Source organism: Myxine glutinosa, chromosome 4 (assembly GCF_964187855.1).
Source record: "Myxine glutinosa chromosome 4, kmMyxGlut1.1, whole genome shotgun sequence".
Lineage (NCBI taxonomy): Eukaryota > Metazoa > Chordata > Myxini > Myxiniformes > Myxinidae > Myxine > Myxine glutinosa.
The window spans coordinates 86,100,468-86,113,631 of record NC_136264.1 but is presented as its reverse complement, the minus strand read 5'-3'; positions in this window follow the sequence as shown (position 1 = coordinate 86,113,631).

Below are 13,164 nucleotides of genomic sequence, written 5' to 3'. Positions count from 1 at the left end.
ACCGTGCGATCCGCTCGGCACAACATAAGGTGTGGGAACGCGAGAGTTCAATACCCGGTCTTTCTGGCCGGTCTTTGAAGGTATTTGGGTTTAGTGACCAGCAACCCTTCGGCGTGTGGCTGGGAGACTGGCGATTGAAGTTGCTTCGCAACCCATCTACCACGAGCTTAGTCGTGGCCTGTGGACTCGGGGTCTGAGGGGGAAACGGGGTTATAACCCCCCCCCCCCCCCTTAGTACGTCGACAGACCCGGGATCCGCAACAATATTGTCAAGAAAAGCAAAATCATGAAAATTTTAGGATGTATTCTGATTTTCCGATAATTCCATGCCAACATTCATGAAAACTTCCTGGTTTTGGATATCGTGGAATATGCAGGTCTGGTCTGCTTAGTGTTTGTTTGGGGGGAGATGCGCATCACGTGACTGCTACAAGTTGAGACTGTCGTTTTCATCATCATCTCTATATTCAACGAGACGGGATGTAGTACAAGCAGGACATTTCAAGTGCAATGGAAGAAAGACGATGAATGATCGGAACATTTGAGCCAAATACATTGCATTTACCTCGCATAAATCAGTCATGTCGGCATCTGATAAGTTTTACTGTTGTTTGTTTTTAACAATATCAAGTCACGATACAACATCCAAATTAGTCATGAAACACAAAAGAACGATGCAAGTCTTTGTTTCAAAAAATATTTCAACTTCAAGACTAACTGGAACGGCACACAGTGGAGATAGACTAGGCCAATTTTTCAGCTATGCGTATTGTTGTAGTCTGTAGTGTATGAGGAATTTTTGAGGAAAAGTTGGTAAACAGACTTTTTAACTCTTTATTTGCAGAATCCAAATATGCTGTTTACCAGGCTGGCATGTGACTCATTCATCCTGAAAAATGCAAAAAAAACATGCAAGTCGTGGAAAGAAAATATTCACATGGAGCACAGATCTATGAAACAATAAACACAGCTTATTCTTATTATCATCATTATTAATATTATTATTACTACTATTATTACTTGCAAAATCGAAGATTTTTCCAAGTATGTTGGTCCGTTGCGTTTCTCTATCTGTTTGTCACCGGCCTACACGTCACAATTCTAACCCGATAATCATGAAACTTCAAGTTGTAGAGGTCGCCACAATTGAGAAGCCCATTGATTTTGAGGTCAAAGGTCATCTGAAGGTCAAATTTCTAAAATCTCCATTTTAAATGCTATTGACTTGAAAATTGAACAGCATTTGCACATTGAGTCACTGAATTGGGAAATGAAGTATTTTTGAGGTCAAAGGTCAACTCAAGGTGAGACTTCTAAAATCAATATTCATCTAAAAATCATCACTTTTTGTCCTATTGTTCTGAGATTTGATGAAGATCGTCAATTTTGATCTTGATGAAATGGACAATTTGCTGTGTCAAATGCAACCTTTTTTCGGGGGGGGGGGGGGTGGATTTTGGAAGTATCGTGCTCTGCATGACATCTTCTTTTTATTATATTGTCTAATTATATTAATATAATTAATTATATTTATATAATATTGTTTAATTAATGATATTAATATAATTATATTGTCTACAGGTCGCACAGGATCTGCCAGCAACCCTCTTCTGGTGAAATTGCCAAAATCAAGACTCTTTGCTCACCTTCACTCCTTTACTCCCACCTCAGGAACAAACTCCCTCACTCTCTTCAATCCCACTCCTCCCTCCAGGTCTTTAAAACAGAAATACCGACTTTTTTCCTGGAAGTTCTAGCAGTGTGTGTTTTATACCTCTCCCACCAAGCCCCTTCCCCCTTCCCATGCCTCCTCCCTTCCCCTCCCCCTTCCCATGCCTCCTTCCCCCTGCCCCCCCCCCCCCCCACCAAGCCCTCTCCCTCCCACAGATCTCCCTGTTTTTGTGTGATTCTCCCTCTCGTCTCTCTCTCCCCATCTTGTCTCCCGCTCCCTTTATTGTATGTTTTGTGTGTCCATCTGTTTTTTTTTTGTGATTGATGGTAGCTCCTACACGAGCCTCGATCTTGTATACAAAAAATATATACATATAAATATATATATTGCATTTCAGGTCAGAATGGAGTCGTTAATGCAAAGGACCAGCAGCTGGTGTGTAGCATATGAAGACTGCATTATTTGCCAGCAGAGTAAATCAGACAAACTTTTTGAAGCCACAGAAAAAGGACTATCGTCTCTTCGCGAAGCAACATGGGCACGCCACAAATTAAGAGACTAAAATAATCGTGATGTGATTGATAGAATCACATTCGTGCTAAGTGCTGATTCCTCGCAGGCTCGAGTGTGGCATAAAACGTGTTATGCTGTGTACAGGCTGGAGTTCCCCAAGGCAGTGTTCTGGGCCCTGTGCTTTTTCTGGTCTTCATCAATGATCTCTGACTCTTGAAAATCCTCTCTATCTCTTTGCTGATGACTCTACTCTGTCACTCCATTCTTCATCCCTCAGATCGGCAGTCTGCAGCCTCCTCACTCTCTGCAGACCTGGACAAAATCACAGACTGGGCAAACAAGTGGAACATGTCTTTCAATCCTGACAAATCGCACACTCTTACGATGTCTCTCCGAAAAGACCGACTGGACAACCCTCCCATCTACTTTCTGAATAATCCTCTCCAAAAAGTTCTGTCACTCAACCTTTTGGGTCTCACTATCTGCCATGATCTTTCCTGGGAAAACCACATTTCAAATCTGGCCTCCAAAGCCAGTCGCCGACTGGGCATCCTCCGTCGTGCGAAGTCCTTCCTTGGCACACCAGAGCTCGTCACCACATACAAGGCTTTCATCTGCAGCTCAATGGAATACTGCTCTCCCCTCTGGGCTGGTGCTCCTGCCTCACACCTAGCTCGTCTTCACGTTGTTGAAACCAAAGCATTCAGAATCATTGGAATCTCCCACGATGAAGCTAACTCCAAGGGCCTCTCACTCACTCACCGCAGGCAGGTTGGTGGTCTTTCCGTCTTCTACCGACTCCTCTCCGGCCTTGCCCCCCCCCCCCCCCCCCAGCTCTCTCTGGGCTCTGTCCCGCAAATATTCCTACAGGTCGCACAAGATCTGCCTGCAACCCTCTTATGGTTAAACTGCCAAAATCAAGACTCTCTGCTCTCCTTCATTTCTCTTTTCTCCCGCCTGTGGAACAAACTCCCTCACTTTCTTCAATCCCACTCCACCACCCTCCATGTCTTTAAAACAGCTGTTCACCACCATCTCTTATCTTCCCCCATCCAAAACCTTGATCTTTTCTACCCCTGCTAATTTCACCCCAATTCCACTTTTTTGAAATACCAACTTCTGTCCTGGAAGTCCTTGGTGTCCTTGTGTTTTATACTTCTCCCACCCACCCCCCTCCTCCCCTTCCCACGCCTCCTCCCCCCAAGCCCTCTCCCTCCCACACATCTCCCTGCTCTCAAATGTTGTGTTTGTGTGCTTCCCCTTCTCTCCCCATCTTGTTTTCCACTCCCTCCTTTTATATATTTTGTTTGTCTGGTTGATTTGTTTGTGAAGTAAATGTTAGCTCTTTCACGAGCCTCGATTCAGTATCCAAAAAAAAAAAAAAACAGACAACGGAAAAATCAAACGCTTTGAACAATCAACCAGTACTGAGAGTGCTCAAGTTTCAAAGGTTCAACCACTGCAGAAGCTCTGATTCGAAAGTGAAACTTTCTTCAGTAGCAACATTGAAAATGAGCAAGGAGATACTCGATTCTTCAAACTATGTCCAGCAGCTTCGTGTCCGTCTTGCTGGGGTACCTGATCTAATAGTTGCTGAAGGGAAGTATCACCCAAATTTCTGCAAGCAGTTCTTTCGAACCACAACTAAAATGAAGGAAGAAGCACAGAACACTGACCTACCAATGATCTAGCTGACCAAGGAGTTGAAATATGCTGTCGGTCAAGGTCACGTACTGGAACTTTCAGAAGTGTGGAATCGCTACTATGAACTTGCCATTGAAGCTGGAGTGAATGTTCCACAATCTTTTGTCAGCCGTCGAATGACATTTAGAGAACAACTTTCCACACACATGAGAGATGTATACGACTTCATCGTACGTACTACGTGGCCAAGCTACAGGTGATAGAAAAACTTTCTTGGTACCGAACAAATAAATGTTCTCACGTACCTATCTCCAAAATGACAAGCCGGAATGACGAGGAAATAATCTCTCCAGTTCCACAATTTAAGGCAAACGATGAGGAGTTCTTGTCAATGGTTCACATAGCACTGAAATTACGACCTGATATACTTGGTCAACCACCTCATAAAGGTCTGTCTGTCCACGAGGAAGATGCAATATCATGTGTACCAGAGAGCATGTACATGTTCATACGTCTTCTAATTGGTGGACAAGAAGTTTTTGAACACACGTCCTCGTCAGGTGCAGATGATGGTGATGAACTATTACCAGAAGAAGACACTGAAATGCCCAAAGAAAGTACTTATGACTTTGATTCTGAAGTACAGTCTCGTGTTCATAGGGTGTGTCAAGATTTAGTGTACATCACTTCTGGAGGTAAGAAGTGGACCCCAAAACATATTGGCCTTGCTCGCACTTTACACCAGGCAACACACTCGAAGCAACAGGTACAGTTATTTTATAAGGCGGGGCATACACTAAGTTATAGAGATGTCTTGCAGCCTGGTGGTGGCTTAGAGGTTAGGATGCCGGTTTGGGATCCTGGGTTTGAATCCTGGTCGATCGCTGAATTAACGCCAGGGGGGTTGACCCAGCCTGTCATCCTTCTGAGGTCTGCAAATTGAGTACCAGTTCACTGGTAATTCCCTGTGTGTCGCAAGAGGCGACTAACAGGGTTGGTGGCAGGACGGGCATCTGGCCATAAAACATTGCTTCAAATAGGGGACCACTGTGCCCAAAAAAGGCCAACCCCTATTCTGTGGGGAAAATGGCCTCTAAAGGTGGTTGTTGTTGTATTAGTAGGGAGGCAAAGTGGAAAAAGGAGGCCCAGATAACTTTTTAAAATCATTTCATATTAGAAGCTGGCATCCACCATGGATAGTTAGGCCATGGGGTGGTGCTTTGGACCAGGGTGGATGCCACCCCACATTTTTCCGAAAAGGGTCTTAAATTAACCCTTTTCACAAAAAACACAATTTGGAAAATAGTCCAAAATGTGGGGTGGATGTTTACATGATTGGTCATTACTAATTAACCAATAGTCACAAAGAAGCAAATGACCACTTATCTTGTAGCTACAAACATAATAGCTATAAGTTGATAGTAACAAATTTTCAATCAGTTGATTATTAAGGGCACCAGGGTCCAAAATGTCATGTGACCCTTAAAACCCCTAAATTTAGGGTACTGCTTAGTTTGAACCCCCAGAATAAATATTAACATTCAATATAGATCTTTAAAACAAATATTGCTTTGAAGTAGATATATGTGGGCAGTTCTTGAAAAAAGTCCTATTACTCAGTCTTAAAAGGGGTATGAATTAAAGAGGGTCAAAGTTGGCCCCTTTTTCACAAAAATCGAAAAAGATCAGAATTTCGGGTTTGTCAACTTTATTTTCAGCAAAGATCACATGGATACCACAGTTCGTAATTAGTTTGCATATTTGGGCCCTATGAGATGAGGATGTATTAGCAGATACAAGGGTCGGGGAGGAATTTGGACCCCTTTTAAAACCTAAATTATGTGTAGGGGCCTACAGCAACTTGTCATCATTACATTGCTGCAACAATTTATTCAAGGGCAATAAAATAATAAATTCTCCCCTAAAAGTGTTGCTTTCAGTTGGAGTCTGCACCTGGAGTCATTTGCAAAGATGTTGCCAATGTTCCATCAATATGATCACACAAATTATGCACGTTGGGGCACAGTCTACCTTGCGGACATGCGCAGCCTCCCACAGACGGCACCCTTGGTCCACCGCCAATTTGAAAATGGACAATTCTCCGTCAAGCCTTCAGAATCGAAGTTTTGTCAGGTTGCAACAGACCAAGCCTTAGAGCACATAAACAGAGTGGCCAAGGTATGTGGATGATTAGTTTGGATCACAAGGATTGATTCTGGGAGGGACAAATGGTGTTTAACTCTGAATGAAAAATTTGCCATATCTGATGCCACATTTAAAATGTTTAACATGGATATTGTTGATGTAAACAGTGACTGGGGACACCAAGAAGCTGGACCTGCTCGACGAGAACGTGACGAATCTGATACAAAGAAGTTGGTCCATGAACTGGAGCGCTTCCAAGTCTTTGAGAGTTTGTCCAATGAACTTGTTGTCATCACCACATCAGATGTGGCACCTGATGATATAGCCAGCGCTCTAATCAATGCAGAATCCATGGGAGAGAAGGCCTTGGAGGAGTTTGTCAAAGCACGACTCAAGGAAAAGTCAGGACTTTTATTCAAAAATGAAGCGCCATAAACCAAAAACACGAGAGAGCATGTACCATGTCAAAGTCTGAGATGGTGGAGGTAAAGAGAAGACCATAAAGGCTGACAGATCTTCGAAGAAGACTATTAGTTGCATCTCAGGGTGGTCGGGAAATCGACTTGAAGAGCATTTTAGAACATTAATCGAGTCCAGTCCCACTTTCCCTTGCATCTACCAATTTCAAATTAAATAAGGGCAATAAGGCAGACCTAGCTACACTACTGATTGAGGATGTGGATGTAAAAAGTGAGATTCCAAAGAGTGACAAGAAGTCCTGTGTAGTAATAGATGGACCAGCACTCATTCAGGTAACTGGAAAACCAGATTGTGCAAAGACATTTGGAGACTTGGCGGATGCATTCGTAACCAAGGTATTGAACAATTACAATGCCACATGTTGTAGAGTAGATGTTTTCTTTAACAGATACAATGACTTGTTTATCAAAAGCGGCACAAGTGAACAGCGGACGGGGTCAATTCGACCAATCAGGCGGCGTATCGACAATAGAGCAGTGAAACTGCTCCAAAACTGGAGACTATATCAACCTATCTGCCAACAAGGAAAACTTGGCTTCTTTCCTCAGCAACGAGCTGAGGGCCCAGTATGGCAGGGTTCCTCCAAATGGAGAACTGGTCATTGCAGGGGGATTTGAGATCGTGATGGAGACATTCACCACTAGCGAGAGGGACAAATCCCATTTACGTGCAAACCATGAAGAAGCGGACACTCGTATTCTGCTCCATGCGAAAGATGCTTTAGAACGAGGCTTTGAAAAAAATCATTATTAACTGTAAAGACACCGACGTCTTGGTGATGGCCACAGAATTGTAGGGTCCACTTCGGAAATTTGGATGAGAGCAGGAACACTAAAAAACACAAAAAACATTCCAGTTCACTTAATAGATATTCCATCAGAAGTGAAGCAGAACCTGATCCCATTCCATGCCCTCACAGGTGCGATTCCACGAGCCAGTTCTCAGGGAAACGTAAAAAGAGTGCCTGGAAGGCCTTCCTGCAACACCCATCTTTGCTTAGTGACTTGGGAGAGCACGAACTTTCTGAAATGACATTTGGTGAAGCTGAAAAGTTTGTGTGCATTTTGTATACAGGTAATGACAACATGGAACATATCAATGAAGTGAGACACCACTTATTCGTCAAGGGAAGAAAGTCGTTTGAATCCCTCCCTCCTACTAAGGATGCCCTTAAACATCATGTTGAACGAGCAAATTATCAAAGTTGTGTCTGGAGGCAAGCACTTGAACCCAAACAAGTGCTCCCCGATCCAATAACTAGAGGCTGGAAAAAGGAAGGGAACACATTGAAGCCAAACCTAACGACACTGGATTCTGTACCAGAGAAATGCCGGCAACTCGTTCCATGTCAATGCCGAGGTGGTTGTACAGGTCGATGTGGATGTGCTGCTAATGGTATACCTTCTATTGCTAGCTGTTTCTGTGGTGGAGTGTGTCACAACCCAAACAACCGTGTGGATGAGGACAGCGACTAGTTATTCATGTAGTAGTACTTCTTGCACATTCATGTAGGCCAGTACCTACAAATGCCTAACCTTTGACCACTAAACTAAAGTGCAGGTACTGTAGAGGTACGGTAGTGTGCTGCTGGCCAATGCTAGACATCAAAGGGTCAATTTTGGACCCGTCGATTCGACTATCCAATCATTTTAATCATAGTTAATTATTCTGTGTTGGCATAATGCACTAATTTCACAATACATGTATGTACCTGTCAGATCCTATCAATGCATTTGACTAAAATTAAGTAATTTAGGTTTAAAAGGGGTCCAAATTCCTCCCCCACCGACTCCTTGTGTCCACTAATACATCCTCATCTCATAGGGCCCAAATATGCAAACTAATTATGAACTGTGGTATCCATGTGATCCTTGCTGGAAATAAAGTTGACAAACCCGAAATTCTGATTTTTTCGATTTTTGTGAAAAAGGGGCCAACTTTGATCCTCTTTAATTCATACCCCTTTTAAGATTGAGTAATAGGACTTTTTTCAAGAACTGCCCACATATATCTACTTCAAAGCAATATTTGTTTTAAAGATCTATATTGAATGTTAATATTTATTCTGGGGGTTCAAACTAAGCAGTACCCTAAATTTAGGGGTTTTAAGGGTCACATGACATTTTGGACCCTGGTGCCCTTAATAATCAACTGATTGAAAATTTGTTACTATCAACTTATAGCTATTATGTTTGTAGCTACAGGATAAGTGGTAATTTGCTTCTTTGTGACTATTGGTTAATTAGTAATGACCAATCATGTAAACATCCACCCCACATTTTGGACTATTTTCCAAATTGTGTTTTTTGGGAAAAGGGTTAATTTAAGACCCTTTTCGGAAAAATGTGGGGTGGCATCCACCCTGGTCCAAAGCACCACCCCATGGCCTAACTATCCATGGTGGATGCCAGCTTCTAATATGATATTGTAGCGGTTACCGCTGGGTGTACACAATCGCCTTGCACCTACCAGGACGCGGCCAGTGAGCAATCACCATGCCGGGCTCGTCCAGGCCGCCCGGACAGGCCCAGACGCGCCTCTCCCGGGCATGCCCAGACTCGTCTTTCCAGGGCTCGCCCAGGACACCCGGGCATGCCCGCTCTCGCCTTTCCAGGGCTCGCCCAGGACGCCCGGGCATGCCCGCTCTCGCCTTTCCAGGGCTCGCCCAGGACGCCCGGGCATGCCCGCTCTCGCCTTTCCAGGGCTCGCCCAGGACGCCCGGGCACGCCCAGCCTCGCTTTTCCAAGGCTCACCCAGGATGCCCGGGCAGGTCCAGACTCGCCTTTCCAGGACTCGCCCTTGACGCCCGGGCATGCCCGGTCTCGCTTTTCCCGGGCAAACGCTCCGGCATAATGTGTATATATATCGCTGCCCGATAAACGGGCTTTTCAGAGTACCCGAGTTTGATACGTGCAATAAAGCAACTCGGACGAATTTCCATCTTTGGTCGCGTCAATCCTTCCGACTCGCGTTGGAGCATAGCTCCTTCATTGGTGACCCCGAACATGGACACGGCAGTTGCCCTTAAACTGCCTACCTTCTGGGACGCTCACGCGGCTGTTTGGTTCGCCCAGGCGGACTCCCAGTTCGCCCTGCGAGGCATCACCGCCGACGACACCCGCTTCCACCATGTGGTAGCAGCGCTCGGCTCCGCCACCGCGGCCCGCGCCCTGAGCCTCCTCGAGCGCCCGCCAGCCGCTGACAAGTATGACGCGATTAAGATGCTCCTCCTCGACGCTTTCGCCCTCTCACCGGCAGAACGCGCATGACGCCTGCTCGACCTGCCCGAGCTCGGCGACACGCGCCTGTCCGAGCGGATGGACTACATGCTCTCGTTGCTCGGTGAGCACTCTCCGGATTTTCTGTTCCGAGAGCTGTTCCTCCGCCAGCTGCCTAACCCGATACGCTTCGCCCTGGCAGGCACGTCAATCACGGATCCCCGCGCCCTCGCCAGGGAAGCCGACAAGATCTCCTCGGCAGGCCAGCACATCGGAGCGGCTACCTGGAGCCCGCCGCCGTCTGAGGCGACGCCCACGACGCCTGAGCGCCCTGCGCGGTTGGAGGCCGAACTGCCGGTGCAACTGGCGGCCGCCACGCCATGCCGACCGCTTCCAACACGACGGCCGGGGCCTCCACCTGACCAGGCGTGGTGTCATTACCCCGCCAGGTTCGGACACAAGGCTCGGACATGCCGACCCCCGTGCACTTTCGGCAAGTCGGGAAACGGCCGGGCCGGCGTTCATTACCAGCCATGAGCGCCGGCCACTCAGGCAACTTGCTTTTTATTAAGGACAAAGCGTCTGGGCGGCGTTTCCTTTGTGACACCGGCGCCAAACTGAGCGTCATACCCGCCTCCGAGCAGGACAGGCGGAATGCCGTTTGCGGCCCCTCCTTGGTCGCTGCTAATGGATCGGCCATACGTACCTTCGGCCCGCGCAACGTCACCCTCTGCTTCGGCAGCCAGCGCTTTCAGTGGACCTTTGTGACCGCCAGCGTCCCCATGGCTTTGCTGGGCGCCGACTTCCTCTGCGCGCACGGGCTGCTGGTCGACGTCAAACGACGTCGCCTTGTCAATGCCGAGACCTTCAGCTCCCTGGCATGTACGATGAGCAGCTCCGTGCCGACCGAACTGGCATGCGCCCTCCCGACGGCGAAGGCGTTCGCTCGCCTGCTCGCGGAATTCCCGGCCCTCACGCGGCCGACGTTTTCGGCCGTCGCAGTGCGACATGGGATCGAGCACCACATACCCACTACGGGCCCGCCGGTCTATGCCAGAGCCCGCCGCCTCGACCCGGCCGTTGGAGCGCCTCGGCATCGTGCGGCGCTCCGATAGCGTGTGGGCCTCACCACTGCACATCGTGCCAAAGCCGGGGGTCGCTTCGGCCGGGTCATCCGGACCCCCCTTAAATTGACCCTGCCGGTGCAAGTCTATTCTGGAGGGGCGTGTGTAGCGGTTACCGCTGGGTGTACACAATCGCCTTGCACCGACCAGGACACGGCCAGGGAGCAATCACCATGCCGGGCTCGTCCAGGCCGCCCGGACAGGCCCAGACGCGCCTCTCCCTGGCATGCCCGGACTCGCTGTTCCCGGGCTCGCCCCAGCCTCCCGGGCACGCCCGGTCTCGTCTTTCCCGGGCATGCCCAGACTCGTCTTTCCAGGGCTCGCCCAGGACACCCGGGCATGCCCGCTCTCGCCTTTCCAGGGCTCGCCCAGGACGCCCGGGCATGCCCGCTCTCGCCTTTCCAGGGCTCGCCCAGGACGCCCGGGCATGCCGGCTTTCGCCTTTCCAGGGCTCGCCCAGGACGCCCGGGCATGCCCGGTCTCGCTTTTCCCAGGCAAACGCTCAGGCATAATGTGTATATATATTGCTGCCCGATAAACGGGCTTTTCAGAGTACCCGAGTTTGATACGTGCAATAAAGCAACTCGGACGAATTTCCGTCTTTGGTCGCGTCAATCCTTCCGACTCGCGTTGGAGCATAGCTCCTTCAATATGATTTTTAAAATGTCATTTTCTGGGTTTGCCTCCCTACTATATGGAGATGTCTTTCGGATAGACACTTCTTTAGCCGAAGTTACACTGAGAAGCATGGATGAAACAAACGGTGTTGTAATCAAGAGGACTATGAATTGCTGATTCCTTTTCACACAATAACTGGGTGTGACAGTTTCTCACATAGCAGGTCACAGCAAGAGAGCATCATGGGAAGTGTTCAAGAATAATCGTCACCTGCTGGCAAACCAGGGAAAGCACCCACTCACTGATGACACCATAAAGTCTGCGGAACAATTCATTTGTAAAATGTATCGTCAGGGTGACATAGTTACCTGTGATGAGGTCCGTGCAAGACTGTTTTGCAAATGTAGATCTCCTGAAGCACTCCCTCCCACATCTGATGCAGAAGATTTCACATACTGAGGGCTCACTTCCAGGCTATGGTATGGAGACAAGTGATGTGTGCCCACCCACACCTGCCTTCACCGGTTGGCCATGGATGGATATTACAGGATAATAAGCTGATGCCACAACTCATGTCTCTGCTGCCAGTACCAGACATTTGTGAAGAGTTCATCTCATGTGGCTGTGCAATGGGATGCTCAACACAACGATGCAGTTGTAAAAAAAAGCAGCTTGTATTGCACTGGGGCCTGCAAATGTAGTTCAGGTACCGGCGGATGTAGAAATCATTAATGTATCCCAATCCAAACCAGCCAAGAAGAATAAGAAGATGGAGACTTGAGTTTGCAGTGATTATGGAGCTGGTAGCTTCTGAAAATAAAATGTAATAGACCACTTTGACATGGGTGGAGGTTGGGGAAAGTGGTCGGTGGGTGCACAACGAGTTGGGTCCCCGTCCCTCCACCTGACGACTTACAACTGAAAACTGAGCTTGGCAAGCAATTTTTTCGTGTTTAGGAATGCAAAATTGTGTTAGAAAACCGGACCGGAATCATAAATACGTTGTTATTATTGGAATCCTCATATGCCAAAACATATGGTTCGACACCAAAAACATCTTCCTGTGTCCATTGGTTCAAAAGTTATGGCATTTTACGTAAAAACGTCCGAAATTTGGTGGCCATCTTTGATTTTTGCTAATTTAGAGTATTTCTCGTGCTCTCATTTTGTTTCCAATGAATTGTTGACCCCTATATATGAGTTTAGATAAAATGGAATAAATATTGTATGACATTTGAATGAATAGTATAGTTAATTGGCAAATATCTTTTAAGAAATTGAGTTTTGGTGGCGGCCATTTTGAAATTCAAAATGGAGGCCCTAAATGTTAATGGAAAAACTGGCACCCTTTTTTTTTCTTATTCAGTGAAGTTTCTAGATGTGTTTAGACATGAGTGCCAATAATCTACCCAAAATTTTGCTTTTTTTTACGTAAGCCATGACATGACATGACATAAGCCATGACATTTTTACATGACAAACCTGGAAAATGTTACATAAGCCTATAGTATAGAGTATAGACTAAAAGGTGGATGTTTTCACCCCTGTCTGTCTATTTGTCCGTTTGTCTGTCTGTCCGTTTGTGAAGATATCTCAAGAAGTTGTGGATGGATTCAGACGAAATTTGGCAGATATGTAGTGTATGTGACAAGGACGAAATGATTTGATTTTGGTGAAGATTCGGTTCCGGCTAGTAGAATTTTTTAAGTGATTCTTCACCATTGGGAGACGGGCCAAAAACGATACATAG